Source organism: Hemitrygon akajei, chromosome 2, assembly GCF_048418815.1.
Source record: "Hemitrygon akajei chromosome 2, sHemAka1.3, whole genome shotgun sequence".
NCBI lineage: Eukaryota > Metazoa > Chordata > Chondrichthyes > Myliobatiformes > Dasyatidae > Hemitrygon > Hemitrygon akajei.
Genome location: NC_133125.1, coordinates 3,426,297 through 3,444,694, shown reverse-complemented (window position 1 = coordinate 3,444,694; position 18,398 = coordinate 3,426,297). Strand labels below are relative to the sequence as shown.

The 18,398-nt window shown below is 41.8% G+C and overlaps 1 protein-coding gene and 1 pseudogene across 8 annotated transcripts in view; both read right to left on the bottom strand.

The window, feature by feature from the left end:
• Positions 1-18,398, bottom strand: part of arb2a (ARB2 cotranscriptional regulator A) — a 549,148-nt gene that overhangs the window by 487,726 nt on the left and 43,024 nt on the right. The window lies entirely within an intron of this gene.
• On the bottom strand, positions 17,324-18,007 carry LOC140738695 (myosin regulatory light chain 2, smooth muscle minor isoform pseudogene; annotated as a pseudogene).

Genomic DNA, 18,398 nt, shown 5'->3' with positions numbered 1-18,398 from the left:
ACACACACACACACACACACACCACCACCACCACCACCACCACCACCACCACCACCACCACCACCACCACCACCACCACCACCACCACCACCACCACCACCACCACCACCACCACCACCACCACCACCACCACCACCACCACCACCACCACCACCACCACCTGAACACCACTCCACTCCCTTTGCAGTTTTTGCTCATTTCTTTCTCAATTCCTGCTAAAACATTGTTTACATTTACATTATTATTATATTGTAATTTCCCCTTTACTGTGCCTATTGTCTTGTTTATTAATTATTGTACTGTCTTGCACTGTTTTGTGCACTTTATGTAGTCCCGTGTAGGTCTGAAGTCTAATGTAGTTTTGTGTTGTTTCATGTAGCACCATGGTCCTGGAGTAGCATTGTTTTGTTTTTACTGTGCGAGGTGCAGAAACAAGTATCACTGTGATGATTGTACGCTCTAGTATCAATTGTTTGGTGACAATAAAGTATTTCTATTTTTGTACCAGCAGTTATGGTTGAAATGACAATAAAAGCAACTTGACTTGACTTGACTTGAAAGGTATTCTAGGTTGTTGGTGAAAGTACAGGTACAGGTTCCAGTAGCGTTAATCATGATATTCCAATCCTTTATTGATAAAGAGGAGAGGTGTGAGAGATCTGGATTGGCAAATGTATCCTTCTCCGAAATGAGATACAAGGGCATGCCTGGCAAATGCATGGTGATCAGTTTAACCTTGTTGGTGACAGAGTTCAAAGTACATTTATTATCAAAATATGCATACTATATATAACACTGAGATGCATTTTCTTGAAGGCAACCACAAAACAAAGAAACACAAAAGAACCCATTAAGCAAAGACCGTCAGGCATCCAATGTGTGAAAGTAAAGAACAAATAGATAGATAGATAGATAGATAGATAGATAGATAGATAGATAGATAGATAGATAGATAGATAGATAGATACTTTATTCATCCCCATGGGGAAATTCAACTTTTTTTCCAATGTCCCATACACTTGTTGTAGCAAAACTAATTACATACAATACTTAACTCAGTAAAAAATATGATATGCATCTAAATCACTATCTCAAAAAGCATTAATAATAGCTTTTAAAAAGTTCTTAAGTCCTGGCGGTAGAATTGTAAAGCCTAATGGCATTGGGGAGTATTGACCTCTTCATCCTGTCTGAGGAGCATTGCATCGATAGTAACCTGTCGCTGAAACTGCTTCTCTGTCTCTGGATGGTGCTACGTAGAGGATGTTCAGAGTTATCCATAATTGACCGTAGCCTACTCAGCGCCCTTCGCTCAGCTACCGATGTTAAACTCTCCAGTACTTTGCCCACGACAGAGCCCGCCTTCCTTACCAGCTTATTAAGACGTGAGGCGTCCCTCTTCTTAATGCTTCCTCCCCAACACGCCACCACAAAGAAGAGGGCGCTCTCCACAACTGACCTATAGAACATCTTCAGCATCTCACTACAGACATTGAATGACGCCAACCTTCTTAGGAAGTACAGTCGACTCTGTGCCTTCCTGCACAAGGCATCTGTGTTGGCAGTCCAGTCTAGCTTCTCGTCTAACTGTACTCCCAGATACCTGTAGGTCTTAACCTGCTCCACACATTCTCCATTAATGATCACTGGCTCCATATGAGGCCTAGATCTCCTAAAGTCCACCACCATCTCCTTGGTCTTGGTGATATTGAGACGCAGGTAGTTTGAGTTGCACCATATCACAAAGTCCTGTATCAGTTTCCTATACTCCTCCTCCTGTCCATTCCTGACACACCCCACTATGGCCGTGTCATCAGCGAACTTCTGCACATGGCAGGACTCCGAGTTATATTGGAAGTCTGATGTGTACAGGGTGAACAGGACCGGAGAGAGTACGGTTCCCTGCGGCGCTCCTGTGCTGCTGACCACCGTGTCAGACCTACAGTCTCCCAACCGCACATACTGAGGTCTATCTGTCAAGTAGTCCACTATCCAATCCACCATGTGAGAGTCTACTCCCATCTCCGTTAGTTTGTGCCTTAAGATCTTGGGCTGGATGGTGTTAAAGGCACTAGAGAAGTCAAGGAATGTAATCCTCACAGCACAACTGACCCCCTCTAGGTGAGAGAGTGATTTGTGCAGCAAATACGTGATAGCATCCTCCACTCCCACCTTCTCCTTATACGCAAACTGAAGAGGATCCTGGGCGTGCCTGGTTTGTGGCCTCAGATTCTGTATTATCAGCCGCTCCATGGTCTTCATAACGTGCGACGTCAAGGCATGATCCAGAGTAACAATGATTTCATTCTCCTTTACATTTGTGTACTGGAAATGTCATTAAACAATCTTGAATGAATTTCTCCTGTGCAAACAATAATAAACAAATAACACTCAAAATATGAATGGCAGAGTCCTCAAAAAGGAGTGCATGGCCAAAGTCAGTTCAGCACTGATGGTTGCAGGCCATAGCTGCAGAGCTAGTTCAGCAGTTAGGTGAGTAAACCTCATGGAGTAGAGAACATTGGTAATGTCCTTCACACTCAGCCTTGACCTTTTTAAATCTGGCTCGGCACTTAAATCGGCCAAACGTCAATTTGTTTCTCACTCTCAGGCCTGGGCCCCACTGCTTTGATCCAGCCCCAAGTTCATTTCAACAACAGCAGCTGCGATACCTGCTTCCCCTACAGAGTCCAGTTTAACGAATCCTTCAGGAAACTGCAAAAAATGCCAGAACATTCAGCCGATTCAAAAGCACATCTCTCAAGTGGAAATAACACTTGCAGATTGCAGTGATCGTAGTCCAGAAAAAGTGTAATTAATAGAATACTTAGTAGTTTTGTTTGCTGCCTGCAAGGTGTCACAGTGTCTCACCAGCACCGTCTTTATTGACAGAAACAAAAATCAGGGATCACTAATTGCTAGATAATTTGTGTGAATGAAAAGAAGCCAGTGTAGATTTGTTAAAGGCACATTGTGGCTCAGACCCTAAGAATCACTGCTTCACAAAAATGAGGCCATGGAATAAAAGCATCAATGGAAAGATGATTTTAAAAAAATGGCCTGAAGGAAAAAGACATCCATAATAAAATGCTGTTACTCAGATTGGAAGATGAAACAGTGTTGTTTCCAGGGGTCAGTGATATGTGCCTATGCATGTACTCATACTTATTTATGTATGCACAAGGTAGGAGTACAAAGTTCAAAGTAAAATTTATTATCAGAGTTTATACATGTCACCATATACAACCCTGAGATTCATTTTCTGCGGGCCTACTTAACAAATCTATAAAACAGTAACTGTAAACAGGCAACACACACACAAAATGCAAGAGGAACTCAGCAAGCCAGGCAGCATCTATGGAAAAGACTAGAAAATAGAATGAGTGTAGTTATCCCCTTTTGTTCAAGAGCCTGATGGTTGAGGGGTAGTAACTGTTCTTGAACCTGGTGGCACAAGTCCTGAGGCTCCTGAATCTTCTACCTGATCGCAGCAGCAAGAGCATGGCCTGAGTGGTGAGGATCTTTGACAACGGATGTTGCTTTTCTACGGCAACGTTTCATGTAGATGTGCTCAGTGGTTGGGAGGGTTTTACCTGTGATGTACTGAGCCGAATCCACTAACTTCCACCCTAAGGCACTGCTGTTCCCATACAGGCCATAATTCAGCCAGTCAGCACATGTTTCTCCACACATCTACGAAGGTTTCCCAAGGTTTTTGATGATATGACAAACTCTGCAGACTCCTGAGGAAGTAGAGGCACTTTTGTGCTTTCTTTGCAATTATATTTATATGATGGATCCAGGACAGGTCCTCTGAGGTAGTGACACCCAGGAATTTAAAGTTACTGACTCTCTCCACCTCTGATCCTTTGATGATTGCTGGCTCATGGACCTCTGGTTTCCCTCTTCTGAGGTCCACAATCAGTTCATCAGACTTATTGGCATTCAGTGAGAAGCTGTTGTTATTACACCACTCAGCCAAATTTTCTATCTCCCTCCTGTATGCTGATTCATTACTACCTTTGATTCGGCTCACAACAGTGGTGTCATCAGCAAACTTTTATATGGCATTGGAGCTGTACTCAGCCACACAGTCATAGGTGTAAATTAAGTAGAGCAAGTGGCTAAGCACACATCCCTGTGGTACTCCTGCACTGATTGAGATTGTGGAGGAGATGTTTTTGCCAATCTGAACTGATTGTCATCTACAAGTGAAGAAATCCAGGATCCAAACTCCCAGGTCTTGGGGGCTTACTGATTAAATCAATAAAGAGTGTCTTTGCTGTCCAGATGTTCCAGGGTTGTATGAGAGCCAATGAGATGGCATCTGCTGTGAATTTGTTGTCAAATTGGAGTAGGAGAATTTAGTACCAACACTGAGGATGTGGCAAATAGAATTGGAAAATAATATAACTGGCCATTAGAGAGCAAACCGAATAGACAAGTGGCAGATGAAATTTAACAGAAGTGCAAAATGATACATTTTGAAGAATGAATAACTGTTGCCAATACAAGCTTAATGGCATGGTTCTAAATTATGTGTAAGAACCAAGGGTTCTAGCTGTACCTGTCAAAATATTTAGGAAAGCATCAGACGACTTTGAAAGAATAATAAGTGAAATTTATCTGAAAATCAGATTTACAAAGAGGGAGAATGAAATAAAAAACAAGGAGGTGATGTTGATTTTTAGCAAAGCCTTGCTTGAGTCACAACTAGAGTACTGTATTCAAGTTGTGGTCACCAGAGTTTATAAACCATGTGAGGATCCTAGACAAAATGAAGAGACGTATTAGAATAGATCCCTGAAGGACATATTTTACCTCTGGGTTTAGATTGAAAAAGTTTGATTTGTTCTAGTCTGAGTTAAGAAGGTTGAGATGATATTTCATAAAGATAAAAAAAATCATGACCGGCTTAGACAAGGTTCTTATTATCTGCTGGTTTGAGGGTCAGGCAACAAAAAATTACACCACCAAGCTAAAAATACTAGGGGGGAGAATCTGAGTAAAACATGCTTTGAAAAACACAGAAATGGTAATGATCTGAAACATATTGCCTATAAGAGTGACAAGAAACAGGCAATCAGAGCTTTCAAAAGGAGTTTGGATAGATACTTGAGAGAAAGCCATCCATAGGGATAGTAAGAAAGAGCAAGGTAATTGTACAAAATAAAAACAAAAAGGTTGTTAGGACACAAGAGAAGGACACAAGAGAAGGTCACTCTCAATTGAATCTATGCTGGGCTCCCAGCAGAATTAATTCACTTCCCATTCTCCTGTTCTTTTCCTACAATGCTGCTAATTATCCTCTCTTCCAATTTTCTTTAAAAGGTATTCTCTTTCTACTATTCTTATATGCAGTGAATTTCAGATTCTAATTACTCTGAGTGGGAAAGAAAGTGTTTGCCCACATCCCTCTTGATTGAAAGAGCTTACTGAAGGATGTGGCTGCAATGGAAGAATGCAGATCAGGTTCCCCAGGACGTTGCCTGGTTTGGAAGACATTAGTTCTCTGAAAACAAAAATTAGACAAGCCTGTTTACCCAGGATCAAAGAAGACTGAGGTTTAGCCTAAGTGAGGTACGTAATATTATAAAAGGCAGTGATAAAATAGATAGAATGTTTTCCCCATGGTTGTTGTTGCTGAGTGCCATCACTCATGTAGTTGTCCATAGGCTTTTCTTGGCAAGATATTGAAATAGATTGCCAGGCCTTTCTTGTGACCTGGCCAGATTCAAACTCGGGACCATCTGCCTCCAAGTTCAGTGCTGATACCACTACACTAGCACCGGGACCTAGCACAGCAACTTAATATGGGTGAATGATATTAGTTTAGATGGGCAAAAAGGTTGGCAGGAATATCATGAGCCAAAAGGCCCATTTCTTTGTGCTGTACAACTGGTTCTGGGACCATCCACTGAAGAGGAAAGCCATTCATCCTATGTAAACCACTCAAAAGTCTCCAACTGGATGGCACAATAATGCAGCTGTTAGCAATGCCAGTGCACAGCTCCAGGTACCCTAGTTTAAATTTACTGACCAATGCTGTCTGTGTGGAGTATGCATGTTCTTCCTGTGACCACATGAGTTTCCACTGCTTGGTCTAATTTTCTTCCACACCACAAAGACAGTTAACTACTATTGCATCCGACTGTTTAATTCTTAGATTAGACTGTTTAATTGTTATTTTCTCAGCAGTTTAACAATTGTCAGTTTATGTTTATACAGTTCTTAAATGCATGTAAGAGTTCAATATGCTTACTAGTGGTTACAGTGGGGAAATGCAGTTGTTCAATGTGCTTTGTGATATAATTTTAGAAAGTTCAGAAAGCTTCTCTTGTTAGTGCATCTTGTTACTGAGTAAGTGTTTTCTCATTGGTTAACTCTTATTGACAAATTTGAATGGAATTTTTCTTATCTATGGGTATAAAAGAGCTGCACCAGAGGTCAGCGCCACCCTAGACTTCAACTTTCTGTCTCTCCCTCACTGAGTTGACCTATGCTGATGACACAAAGATGGGAAGGAGTGTAATGAGTGCAGAGGACATTGAAACCCTGCAGGGGGACATAGATAGGCTGAGTGATTGGGCAGACATTTGGCAGATGAAATATAATACTGACAAATGTGAGGTCTTGCACTTTGGCAGGAAAAATAATAGAGCAAGTTATTATCTAAATGGAGAGAAACTGGAAAGTGCTTCTGTGCAAAGGGATCTGGGGGTCCTGGTGCAGGAAACACAAAAAGTTAGTATGCAAGTGCAGCAGGTGGTCAAGAAGGCCAATGGAATGCTGGCTTTTATTGCTAGGGGGATGGAGTATAAGAACAGGGAGGTCTTACTGCAGTTGTACCGGGTATTGGTGAGACCACACCTGGAGTACTGCGTGCAGTTCTGGTGTCCATATTTAAGAAAGGACATACTGGCTCTTGAGGCAGTGCAGAGAAGGTTCACTAGGTTAATTCCGGGGATGGGTGGGTTGATGTATGATGAGAGGTTGAGTAGATTGGGACTCTACTCATTGGAGTTCCAAAGAATGAGAGGCGATCTTATTGAAACATATAAGATTGTGAAGGGGCTTGATCAGGTGGATGCGGGGAGAATGTTCCCAATGATGGGTGAAACTAGGACTAGGGGGCATAATCTTAAAATAAGGGGATGCTGTTCCAGGACTGAGATGCGGAGAAATTTCTTCACTCAGAGGGTAGTGGGGCTGTGGAATTTACTGCCCCAGAGAGCTGTGGAAGCTACTACACTCAATAAATTCAAAACGGAGATAGACATTTTCCTGGATAAAAATGGCTTTAGGGGATACGGTGAGCGAGCAGGTAAGTGGACATGAGGCTAGGTTTAGATCAGCCATGTGATCTCCTGGACCAGTTTTCGATAGCCTGGATGGGTCGGAGAGGAATTTTCCAGATTTTTTCTCAATTGACAACTCGGTTTTTTTCCCCGGGTGATCACATGGGTTTGGGCGGGATGAATAATAAAATAAAATGGGCAGCATGGTGCCCTGTTGGTTGGCACTGTTGCCTTGTGGGATTCGGTGAAAACTAGAGTTAAGATTGGATCAGCCAATCTTAACCAATCTGAGCCAATCACTCTCTCACCTAGATGGGGTCAGTTGTGCTGTGAGGATTACATTCCTTGACTTCTCTAGTGCCTTTAACACCATCCAGCCCAAGATCTTAAGGCACAAACTAACGGAGATGGGAGTAGACTCTCACATGGTGGATTGGATAGTGGACTACTTGACAGATAGACCTCAGTATGTGCGGTTGGGAGACTGTAGGTCTGACACGGTGGTCAGCAGCACAGGAGCGCCGCAGGGAACCGTACTCTCTCCGGTCCTGTTCACCCTGTACACATCAGACTTCCAATATAACTCGGAGTCCTGCCATGTGCAGAAGTTCGCTGATGACACGGCCATAGTGGGGTGTGTCAGGAATGGACAGGAGGAGGAGTATAGGAAACTGATACAGGACTTTGTGATATGGTGCAACTCAAACTACCTGCGTCTCAATATCACCAAGACCAAGGAGATGGTGGTGGACTTTAGGAGATCTAGGCCTCATATGGAGCCAGTGATCATTAATGGAGAATGTGTGGAGCAGGTTAAGACCTACAAGTATCTGGGAGTACAGTTAGACGAGAAGCTAGACTGGACTGCCAACACAGATGCCTTGTGCAGGAAGGCACAGAGTCGACTGTACTTCCTTAGAAGGTTGGCGTCATTCAATGTCTGTAGTGAGATGCTGAAGATGTTCTATAGGTCAGTTGTGGAGAGCGCCCTCTTCTTTGTGGTGGCGTGTTGGGGAGGAAGCATTAAGAAGAGGGACGCCTCACGTCTTAATAAGCTGGTAAGGAAGGCGGGCTCTGTCGTGGGCAAAGTACTGGAGAGTTTAACATCGGTAGCTGAGCGAAGGGCGCTGAGTAGGCTACGGTCAATTATGGAAAACTCTGAACATCCTCTACATAGCACCATCCAGAGACAGAGAAGCAGTTTCAGCGACAGGTTACTGTCGATGCAATGCTCCTCAGACAGGATGAAGAGGTCAATACTCCCCAATGCCATTAGGCTTTACAATTCAACCGCCAGGACTTAAGAACTTTTTAAAAGCTATTATTAATGCTTTTTGAGATAGTGATTTAGATGCATATCATATTTTTTACTGAGTTAAGTATTGTATGTTATTAGTTTTGCTACAACAAGTGTATGGGACATTGGAAAAAAAGTTGAATTTCCCCATGGGGATGAATAAAGTATCTATCTATCTATCTATCTATGATCTTGTTGAATGGCGCAGCAGGCTTGAGGGGCCGATTGGCCTACTCCTGCTCCTATCTCTTATGTTCTTATGTTCTTATATATCACTATCTATTTGAATTTCTGTTCATTCTATCAATACTTAATGAAACTATCATGAAGCAACAAGCTTTATGCCTCTTTCCTGACTTATGAAAGAACCTTGGATTAAGACATCAGAATCTGACACTAACAACTGTAATATCCCTTAGTGCAGGTCAATGGTAAAAAGAATCAAAGAGGTGTGGACACATGAGAGTGAATAGGTTTGAGGGCTGCAGGGAAATATGAAAGGTTTATAGGGCTTGCCATGTCTCTGTTCCTTTGTGCTCTCTGATCTAAGGCAGACTATTACAATATCTGGCCTTAGACAGGCTATTAATAACCTCAGTCAGTATTATTATAACTCACCTTAGGCAGACTATAGCTATTACTGTCCTTGGGCACGCTATGACTCTTACTGACCTTGGGCAAACTATAACTATACTGTCCTTGGGCAGACTATTACTATTAATGACCTTAGTCAGCATATGACTATTACTGAGCTTGGGCAGGCTATTGCTATTAATGACCTTAGTCAGCATATGACTATTACTGAGCTTGGGCAGGCTATTGCTATTATTGACCTTAGGCTGACTTTTACTAATTCTAACCTTAAGCAGACTATTACAATTTCTGACCTTAGTCAGACTATGACTATTACTGAGCTTGGGATGACTTTTACTATTACCGACCTTTTGCGGACTATTACTATGTCTGACCTTAGGCAGACTACATTACTATTTCTGAGCTTAGGAAGACTTTCTATTACTGACCTTGTTCTTTGCTACACCTTTCAACTTGGTGTTAATCAAATATTTCATATGCCACTGAATTACTTATTCAGTGTCTCTTTCTGCGATTTATTATGCTCCTCCTCAACTGTTTACAGTTCCAAACCTTTTGTAATTTGTAAATTTGACAATATTAGCCTAAACATCAGCAAGCATCCTTGGCAAACACCTTTGAATATGAAAAACAAACATTTAACAATATTTGCTGCTTTTGATTTTTAAGGCAATTTCTATTTCAGGGAGCTGTGACTCTTAAACTTCATTGATCTCAGTTTTGATAACAAGTCTTCTTCATGGGACTTGAATGAAATGTGTTCAAAAGACACATGTGGATGATGTCTATTGTACTCCCCTCCATGAACCTCTTCCCTAAGTTGATCAGACAAATCAATCCAGCTTGTAAAACAAAATCTGCCTTCTCTACATCTGCACTTGCACTGGTTTATCAGTTCTAACTTATCCAATGCCTACCAGTATTTCCCTAATCATTGATCTGAAATATTGGCTGTTTTTTTTCCTCTCCACAGATACCATCTACCCTTCTGAGCAAACACGAGCAAATCTGCAGATGCTGGAAATTCAAACAACAACACACACAAAATGCTGGCGGAACACAGCAGGCCAGGCAGCATCTATAAGGAGAAGCACTGTCGACGTTTCGGGCCGAGACCCTTCGTCAGGACCCTTCTGAGTACTTCTGGTATTTAACATTTTACTTCTAAATGATAGGAGCAACTGTGCCAGAAAATAACTGTTCTATCTCTAGAGCCACTGTTCGCTTTGTATGCAATTTGGTCTGTACAAATATCACTTCTTATTTATAAGCTGGATTTTGACTTGGAGCAAACACAGTAGAAAGACATCCATTTCTGTCCATTCCATTGCAGAATCAGTATCAGTTTTACCCTTGAAACAACAATATCTGTGAATCTTAAGCTTTCTTAATCTTGGTAAGTATTTAGCAGATGTATTTTGAAGGAAGCATCATGTTTATCGTTCATCACTATTAAGCTATCGTCACACCAAGAGTTTGCTGTAGTCCACGGCATAGCAACAGAATATTGCGTGTATTACTTTAATGCTGATTATGACAATAATCAACAATATTGGTATTTTCAAGCATATAACAACTCTGTATTGGACTTAATACATGTTTTACTTATCTTTCTGCAGTTTCACTATGTTATCTCATTAAAAATCCTGAAGAAAGCTTCCAGCTTGAGCAATTTTTTAGCAGGTATTTAACTTTCTGCCTAAGCACAATGTACTGCAAGGCAGTAGAATAACACTGTTCAAATATAATCACTACCACCCAGGATATGCCCTCTTCTCATTACTGCTATCAGGGTGGAAGTACACATTGAAAGTACACACTCAACATTTGAGGGGCAGCTTCTAAGCTTCTACCCTTCCACCATTACATTTTTGAATGCTCAGTGAACCCACTGCCACACTATTTTGCTCTCTTCTTGCAGTACGTATATTTCTTAATGTAATTTATAGCATCTTTATGTATTGCATTGTACATTTGAACCTTTACTGCTACTGCAAAATAAATTTTACAACACACGTCAGTGATAATAAACTTGATTCTGATTTCTTTGATTGCCATTTCAGCAGTTTACACAACATTCATTCATGGAATTTGAGTATCGGTAGTAAAACCAACATAGTCTTGCCAAATGCCCTTGAGAAGATGAAAGTAGGCTGCCAACTTGAATTATTTCAATTTCACAGTATTAGAAACTACACAGTAGTGAAGAAATGGAAGTAATTCAAAGTCAGCAAAGCGGATGACTTAATGGTCTACACCTACACCTCATTTCTTACCACCATTCAGGGCTCCAAACAGTCCCTCCAGGTGAGGCAACACTTCACTTGTGACACGAGTGAATCTGCAGATGCTGGAAATAAATAAAAACACAAAATGCTGGCAGAACTCAGCAGGCCAGACAGCATCTATGGGAGGAGGTAGTGACGACGTTTCGGGCCGAAACCCTTCATCAGGAAACACTTGTGAGTCTGTTGAGGTTATCTATTGCATCCGGTGCTCCCGGTGCAGCCTCCTCTACATCGGCGAGACCCGACGTAGATTGGGGGACCGCTTCGTTGAGCACCTATGCTCCGTCTGCCACAACAGACAGGATCTCCCGGTTGCCACTCACTTCAACTCTCCTTCACATTTCCATTTGGATATGTCCATACATGGCCTCCTCTACTGCCATGATGAGGCCAAACTTCGGATGGAGGAACAACATCTCATATACCGTCTGGGTAGTCTCCAGCCCCTTGGTATGAACATCGAATTCTCCAACTTCTGGTAATTCCCTCCCTCTCCCTTCCCCCATTCCACCTTCACTCTGTCTCCTCTTCTAGCTGCCTATCACCTCTCATGACTCTGCCTTCTTCTACTACCCATAGTGCTTTCCCCTTAGATTCCTTCTTCACCTCTCCTGCCTACCGCCTCCCTGCTTCCTCCCCCACCCCTTGATCTTTCTTCTGATTGGATTTCCACCCTCCCCCCACCTTCTTTATAGGGCCCCTGCTCCCTCCTTCGTTAGTCCTGACGAAGGGTCTTGACCCAAAACATTGACTGCTTCTTTCAACGAATGCTGCCCGACCTGCTGAGTTCATCCAGCGTTTTTGTACGTCTTGACTTAATGGCACATTTGTGGTGCTGGCAATCTTGTGCTTGTCCTTGTCCTTGTACCTGCTTCAGGTTTGAGAGATGTGGCATAGAAAAGAAAACTCTTGTGAGTTGATCATCTTCAGTATCTGGTAGATGGCGTACTGGAGCTACAGGGCATTGGTGGTTAGTTAAAAGTCTTAATGCCTAAGGTAAAGGATAAGGAATCAGTCAAGCAGTCTGATGTATCTGATCTGATACTGAAATTTTTAAATATTTTGGAGTTACACTGATCCAGCAAATCTGTATGCAGCTCAACAATCAAGTTAAATGAGATGGATTCTGCACAGATAAAGCAACTAAAAGAACGGACATCTATGAGGTGCTGTGAACCATCAGTAACAACAAAAGTGTATGTCATCACAAACTATAATCTCATAGCCTAGCACAACCCTCAATCTCCCACTACAAACAAGCCAAGGGATCAACACAGATTCAACGAGGCACGCTGAAGGACATGCCTGAAGCAGCAGTAATCATATACAAAAAGTTATCAACTAGAAGTTGCCACATAAGCTGACATGCATTCTAATGTAGGAGAGAGAAAGCAAGAAAAAACCTGTGAGCCTAACACTTTTGGTAAGAAAATAACATCCTTCAAGAAGGTGAGCACTTGCAAAGCAGTCTATCTAGCCGAGTCCTGAAAATCCATGCCGACCAACTGGCCGGATTGCTCAAGGTCATCTTCAACCTCTCACTGCTGCAGTCAGAGGTTCCAATCTACTTCAAAAGAGCAGCGATCCTACCAGTGCCTAAGAGTAGGGTGAGCTACCTCAAAGTTCAAAGTAAACATACAACCTTGAGATTCACCTTCCTACAGGTAGCCACAAAGAAAAACAACAGAACCCATTAAAAATTAGACTGTCAAATACACTATGTGTGAAAAAAAGACCAAATCATGCAAACAATAAAAAGTAAACAAATAACACTCAAAACTAAAGTTCACAAAAGTAAATCCACAGCCATGAAGTCAGTACATCGCTGCAGCCGGTCCAGAAGCCTGTTAGTTGCAAGCCACAGCCTCAGTTCAACGCAGAGGCGAGTAAACCTCGAGGAGCAGTGAGCAACCCTTGCCTCTGACACCAACACCCCAATCTTTTTAATCTGGCCTGACACATAAATCAGAAAAACATTGGCTTGTTTGTCGCTTTGGACCGGCCCTGCCACTTCAATTATACCCCAAATCCACTCAGGCAATGGTCAAATATCGGCTCGTTACTTGCTGTGGAGCCTAGGTCCACTTCTTGGAATGACCCCGTTCTTGACCTTTTCAATCATGTCCATTCAATCAATGACTATTGACTGCTTGCACTCACATCTACTGCGATGAAGTGCTTCAAGAGACTGGTTACGGCTATAATTAATTCTTACTTAAGTACCAACTTGGATCCTCAGCAATTCACCCACCCCACCACAGTCTATTGCCAGCCAGTGGCATTGTGGCAACTGCACTAGACTTCAAGGTGAGTGGTCCAGGGTTCAAATCCGGCTGGGCTCCTAGCATGCTTTCTATCCATGCTGGGTTGAGCATTGAGCTAGCAACTCAGCTTCATAAACAGACAAAAATGCTAAAGGAAATGGCGAGATTGCTGCCTGATGCCCCACAAGGCACGGAAAAGAACAACAGTCTACAGCACACTGGTTCTCATTTGCTTTGGAGGATTTAGAAAGCATCTAAACATATGTAAAGCTGTTATAAATCACAGTTTAGAGATCAAGATCATCCTCTCCTTAGTATTAATCACCAGGGCCTCTGGATCCCTGATTTCCTCCCTGGGAAACCACAGGCAGTGAGGATCAGTGATAATATCTCCTCCTCATTGACAATCAACACTGACATACCTCAAGGGTACATGCTTAGCCCACTGTTCTAATATCTCTACACCCATAATTGTGTGGTTAAGCACAGCTCAAATACCATAAGACCATGAGATATAGGAGCAGAAGTAGGCCATGCTCTGCCATTCAATCATGGGCAGATCCAATTCTTCCAGTCATGAACCTATCTATCTCTGCCTTAAATGCACCCAATGACTTGGCCTCCACAGCCGCTCGTGGCAACAAATTCCACAGATTTACCACCCTATGACTAAAGTAATTTCTCCACGTCTCTATTTGAAATGGATGTCCTTCAATCCTGAAGTCCTGGACTCCCCTACCATGGGAAATAACTTTGCCATATCTAATCTGTTCAGGCTTTTTAACATTCAGAATATTTCTATGAGATCCCGCCCTCATTCTCCTGAACTCCAGGGAATACAGCCCAAGAGCTGCCAGATGTTTCTCATACGGTAACCCTTTCATTCCTGGAATCATTCTCGTGAATCTTCTCTGAACCCTTTCCAATGTCAGTATATCCTTTCTAAAATAATGAGCGCAAAGCTGCACACAATACTCTGTGTGGTCTCACAAGTGCCTTATAAAGCCTCAACATCACATCCCTACTCTTATATTCCATATCTCTAGAAATGAATGCCAACATTGTATTTGCCTTCTTCACCACCTACTCAACCTGGAGGTTAACCTTTAAGGTATCCTGCACAAGGACTCCCAAGCCCCTTTGCATCTCTACATTTTGAATTCTCTCCCCATCTAAATAATTGTCTGCCTGTTTACTTCTTCCACTAAAGTGCATGATAAATTCCACCATGTATAAATTTTCAGGTGACGCCACTGTTGTTGGTAAATCTCAGATGGCAACAAGGAGGCATAGAGGAGTGAGCTAGATCAGCTGGTTAAGTGCGTCGCATTAACAAACTCACCTTCAACATCAGCAAGACTACGGAAGGAATTGATTGTGGATTTCAGGAAGGAGAAGTGGGGAGAATACACACCAGTACACATTGAGGTGTCAGTAGTGGAAAGCAGCTTCAAGTTCCTGGGTGTTAACAGCTCCAAGGATCTGTCCTGGACGCATCACATTGGTACAATCATGAAGAAGGCACACTAACAGAACTTTTCTTTGGGAGTATGAGGAAATTTGATTACCAAAGACTTCAGCAAATTTGGTAGAGGAGCCTAAGGACCCACACCCAATGATTCAGGAACAGCTTCTTCCCTACTATCATCAGATTTCTGAATGGTCTAAGAACCCATGACAGTTCCACATAATTCCTTTCCTGATGCAGATATTTGTAACTTTTCTCAAAATCAATTTTCTTTTTTTGTAACTGCTTTTTAGACTTTTGTTGCTGGCTCCTGAAAAATTCCCAGAGCTTTGTTCTACCACTATCCCTTGCCATATTCTATGTCCTACTTTTCAATTTAACATTATCCTTGACCTCTTTTGTTAACCACAGATGGTTCCTCTTTCTTATGGAATCCTTTCTACTGAGTAATATAAAATAGTTGTTTCTTTCACACATCCACCATTCACATATACTTTCAGCAATCTACTTTGAAAAAGTAATTCTCATAAATTATGCCCATTTTAAGGCAAAATCCTAAACCATTCCACTTACAAACATTTTACCCCCACAAGTCCACAATTTGACAAGATTACAAATGAAGAAATTAAAACTGCATTATTCCTGCACATTCTCCACAACCTCTGCCATCTTCAATGGGACCCTACCACCAAATATATCTTTACCTTCCCCTTAACTCTTCGCTTTTCACAAGGTTCGTACCTTTAGTGATTCCCTTGTCCATTCATCACTCCCCATTAACCTCCCTCCCAGCACTTATCCTTGCAAGCAGCCAAACTTCTACACCTACCCATTTACCACTTCCCTCACCTCCATTCATAGCCCCAAACAGTCCTTCCAGGTGAGGCAACACTTCACCTGAGAATCTGCTGGGGTCATCTACTGCATTCAGTGCACTCAATGTGTATCCTCTACATTGGTGAGACCAAAAGTAAATTAGAGGACCACTTTGTTGAGCATCTTTGCTCCATCTGCAAATGGCAGGTTTTCCCAGTGGCCAAACATTTCAATTCTCATCTCTACTGGCATGATGAGGCAACTATCAGGGTGGAAGAACAACACCTCATATCCTGTCTGGATAGCTTTCAACCTGATGGTATGAAACCTGATATCTCCAATTTCTGGTAATTCATCCCCTTCCTCCTTCCCTCTTCTTCAATTCCCCACTCTGCCTCCCGTTACCTCTTCTCACCTGCCTCCCCTTACCTCTTCTCACCTGCCTATCACTTCCCTCTGATGCCCCTCCTCCTTCTCATGGACCACTCTTTCTCCTAACAGATTCTTTGTTCTCCAGCAATTTGCCTTTTCCGATTATCACCTCCCAGCTTCTTACTTCATTCCCCCTCCTCCATCCACTTGGCTTCATCTATCACCTCTAGCTCGTACTCCTTCCCCTCCCTTCCTCTCACCTTTTTATTCTGGCTTCTTCCCCCTTTCTTTCCAGTCCTGACAAAGGGTCTCGGTTTGATACATCAACTATTCATTCATTTTCTTTTTTTTTTGCATTTTCCTCTTTTATTTTCAAGTCAGATATTTGATAGGGACATAAATCTGAACAGTAAGTACCATCAAGAATAAGGCAAAACAATTCTACATCAATCAGCATCACACAGGACACTTGGTACTACTTAAGATAGAACAGAAAAAAAACCTGAATAAAATCTGAACATTAAATCAAAGTTTTGTCCTTTGGATAAATTTTTCATAATACCAAGATATAGATTACACTCTAAGCTTTACAGCAATCAAGTATTGCAAAATACCAGACTGATTAGACGACTTTTCAGCAAATTTAGCTTTAAGAGGAGCCATCTAAACTAGACAACATACTCAAACTTGCATATTGAGTGCTCTCACCATTATACCATTATCTCCAATACAAAAAGCTGCCTTTTATAGGACATAATCTTAAATTAATCTAAGAGTAGTTTTCTTTTTGAACTGAACTACTTTGATCAGATTATACTGAGTGTGGTACATTTTCCCTTCCTATTGTACTGCAAACCACACTAAGATGACAATTTTAAAGATTTTAGTTTAAAAATAAGTTTCAGAAAAGGCATTTCATTTATACTTTTTTCCCTGCCACTTATCTTGCACTTACTCCAAACATGTGCAAAGTGTGCCAACATGATCGGAAAAATATAAATATGAGAAAAGCAGTATTTTGGAAGGCATGCAATATAATCCAATAGATGTAAATTTTGCCAAGTAAAAGAATGAATAGGAGCTTTAGACTTCAGTCATCTTTGTCTTTAGCACCATGTTTCAGTATATGGGTAAACTCAATATAGTTGAAGTTGCTCTTGCTGTCAATTGGTGCTTCACGGAAAAGTTCATCAACTTCCTCATCAGTAAATCGATCTCCCATTGTTGTCAGCAGATCTCTCAGGTAGTCTTCCTGGATATAACCTGTTCCTTCTTCATCAAAGCAGGCAAAAGCATTTCTGATTACATCTTCAGGATCTGTTCCATTGAGTTTTTCACCAAACATTGTCAAAAATATGGTGAAATTGATGGGCCCTGGGGCTTCATTCATCATTGCTTCTAGGTACTCATCAGTTGGGTTCTTCCCAAGAGAAGCCAACATGTCATGTAAATCCTCTTTATCAATAAAGCCATCACGATTCTGATCAATCATGTTGAAGGTCTCCTTGAATTCTTGAATCTGTGACTGATCAAACATTGCAAATACATTGGAAGTTGCGCGCTGAGGGCGCTTCTTGGTGGTCTTTCCCTTGGCTTTTTTGCTTGACGTGGTGACCACAGACAAGCTCACGAAGAACTAACAGTCTAGCTCCTGCAGCCGACCAGCACCGCCGCCGCCCCACTTCCCCGATAACCACAGAACCGGGCAACTATTCATTCATTTTCATAGATGCTGCCTGAGTTGCTGAGCTCCTCCAGCATTTTATGTATGTTGTTCTGTTAATTGTTGAAATATATCATCCTAGTCTAGTTACTAGAATTAACATAATATCTCGTAACAAGGAAATTATTATTCTAAACTTGAACAGAAAATCTGCCAAGACTGTTATTTCTGATCAATCTGATGAGACTTATCACAAAGTGAACTCAAACTGACATTAAGTTAGGGCAGTTTGAGAGCTTACTGTTGCATCTCCAACTATGAAAAAGCTCCTGACTCTC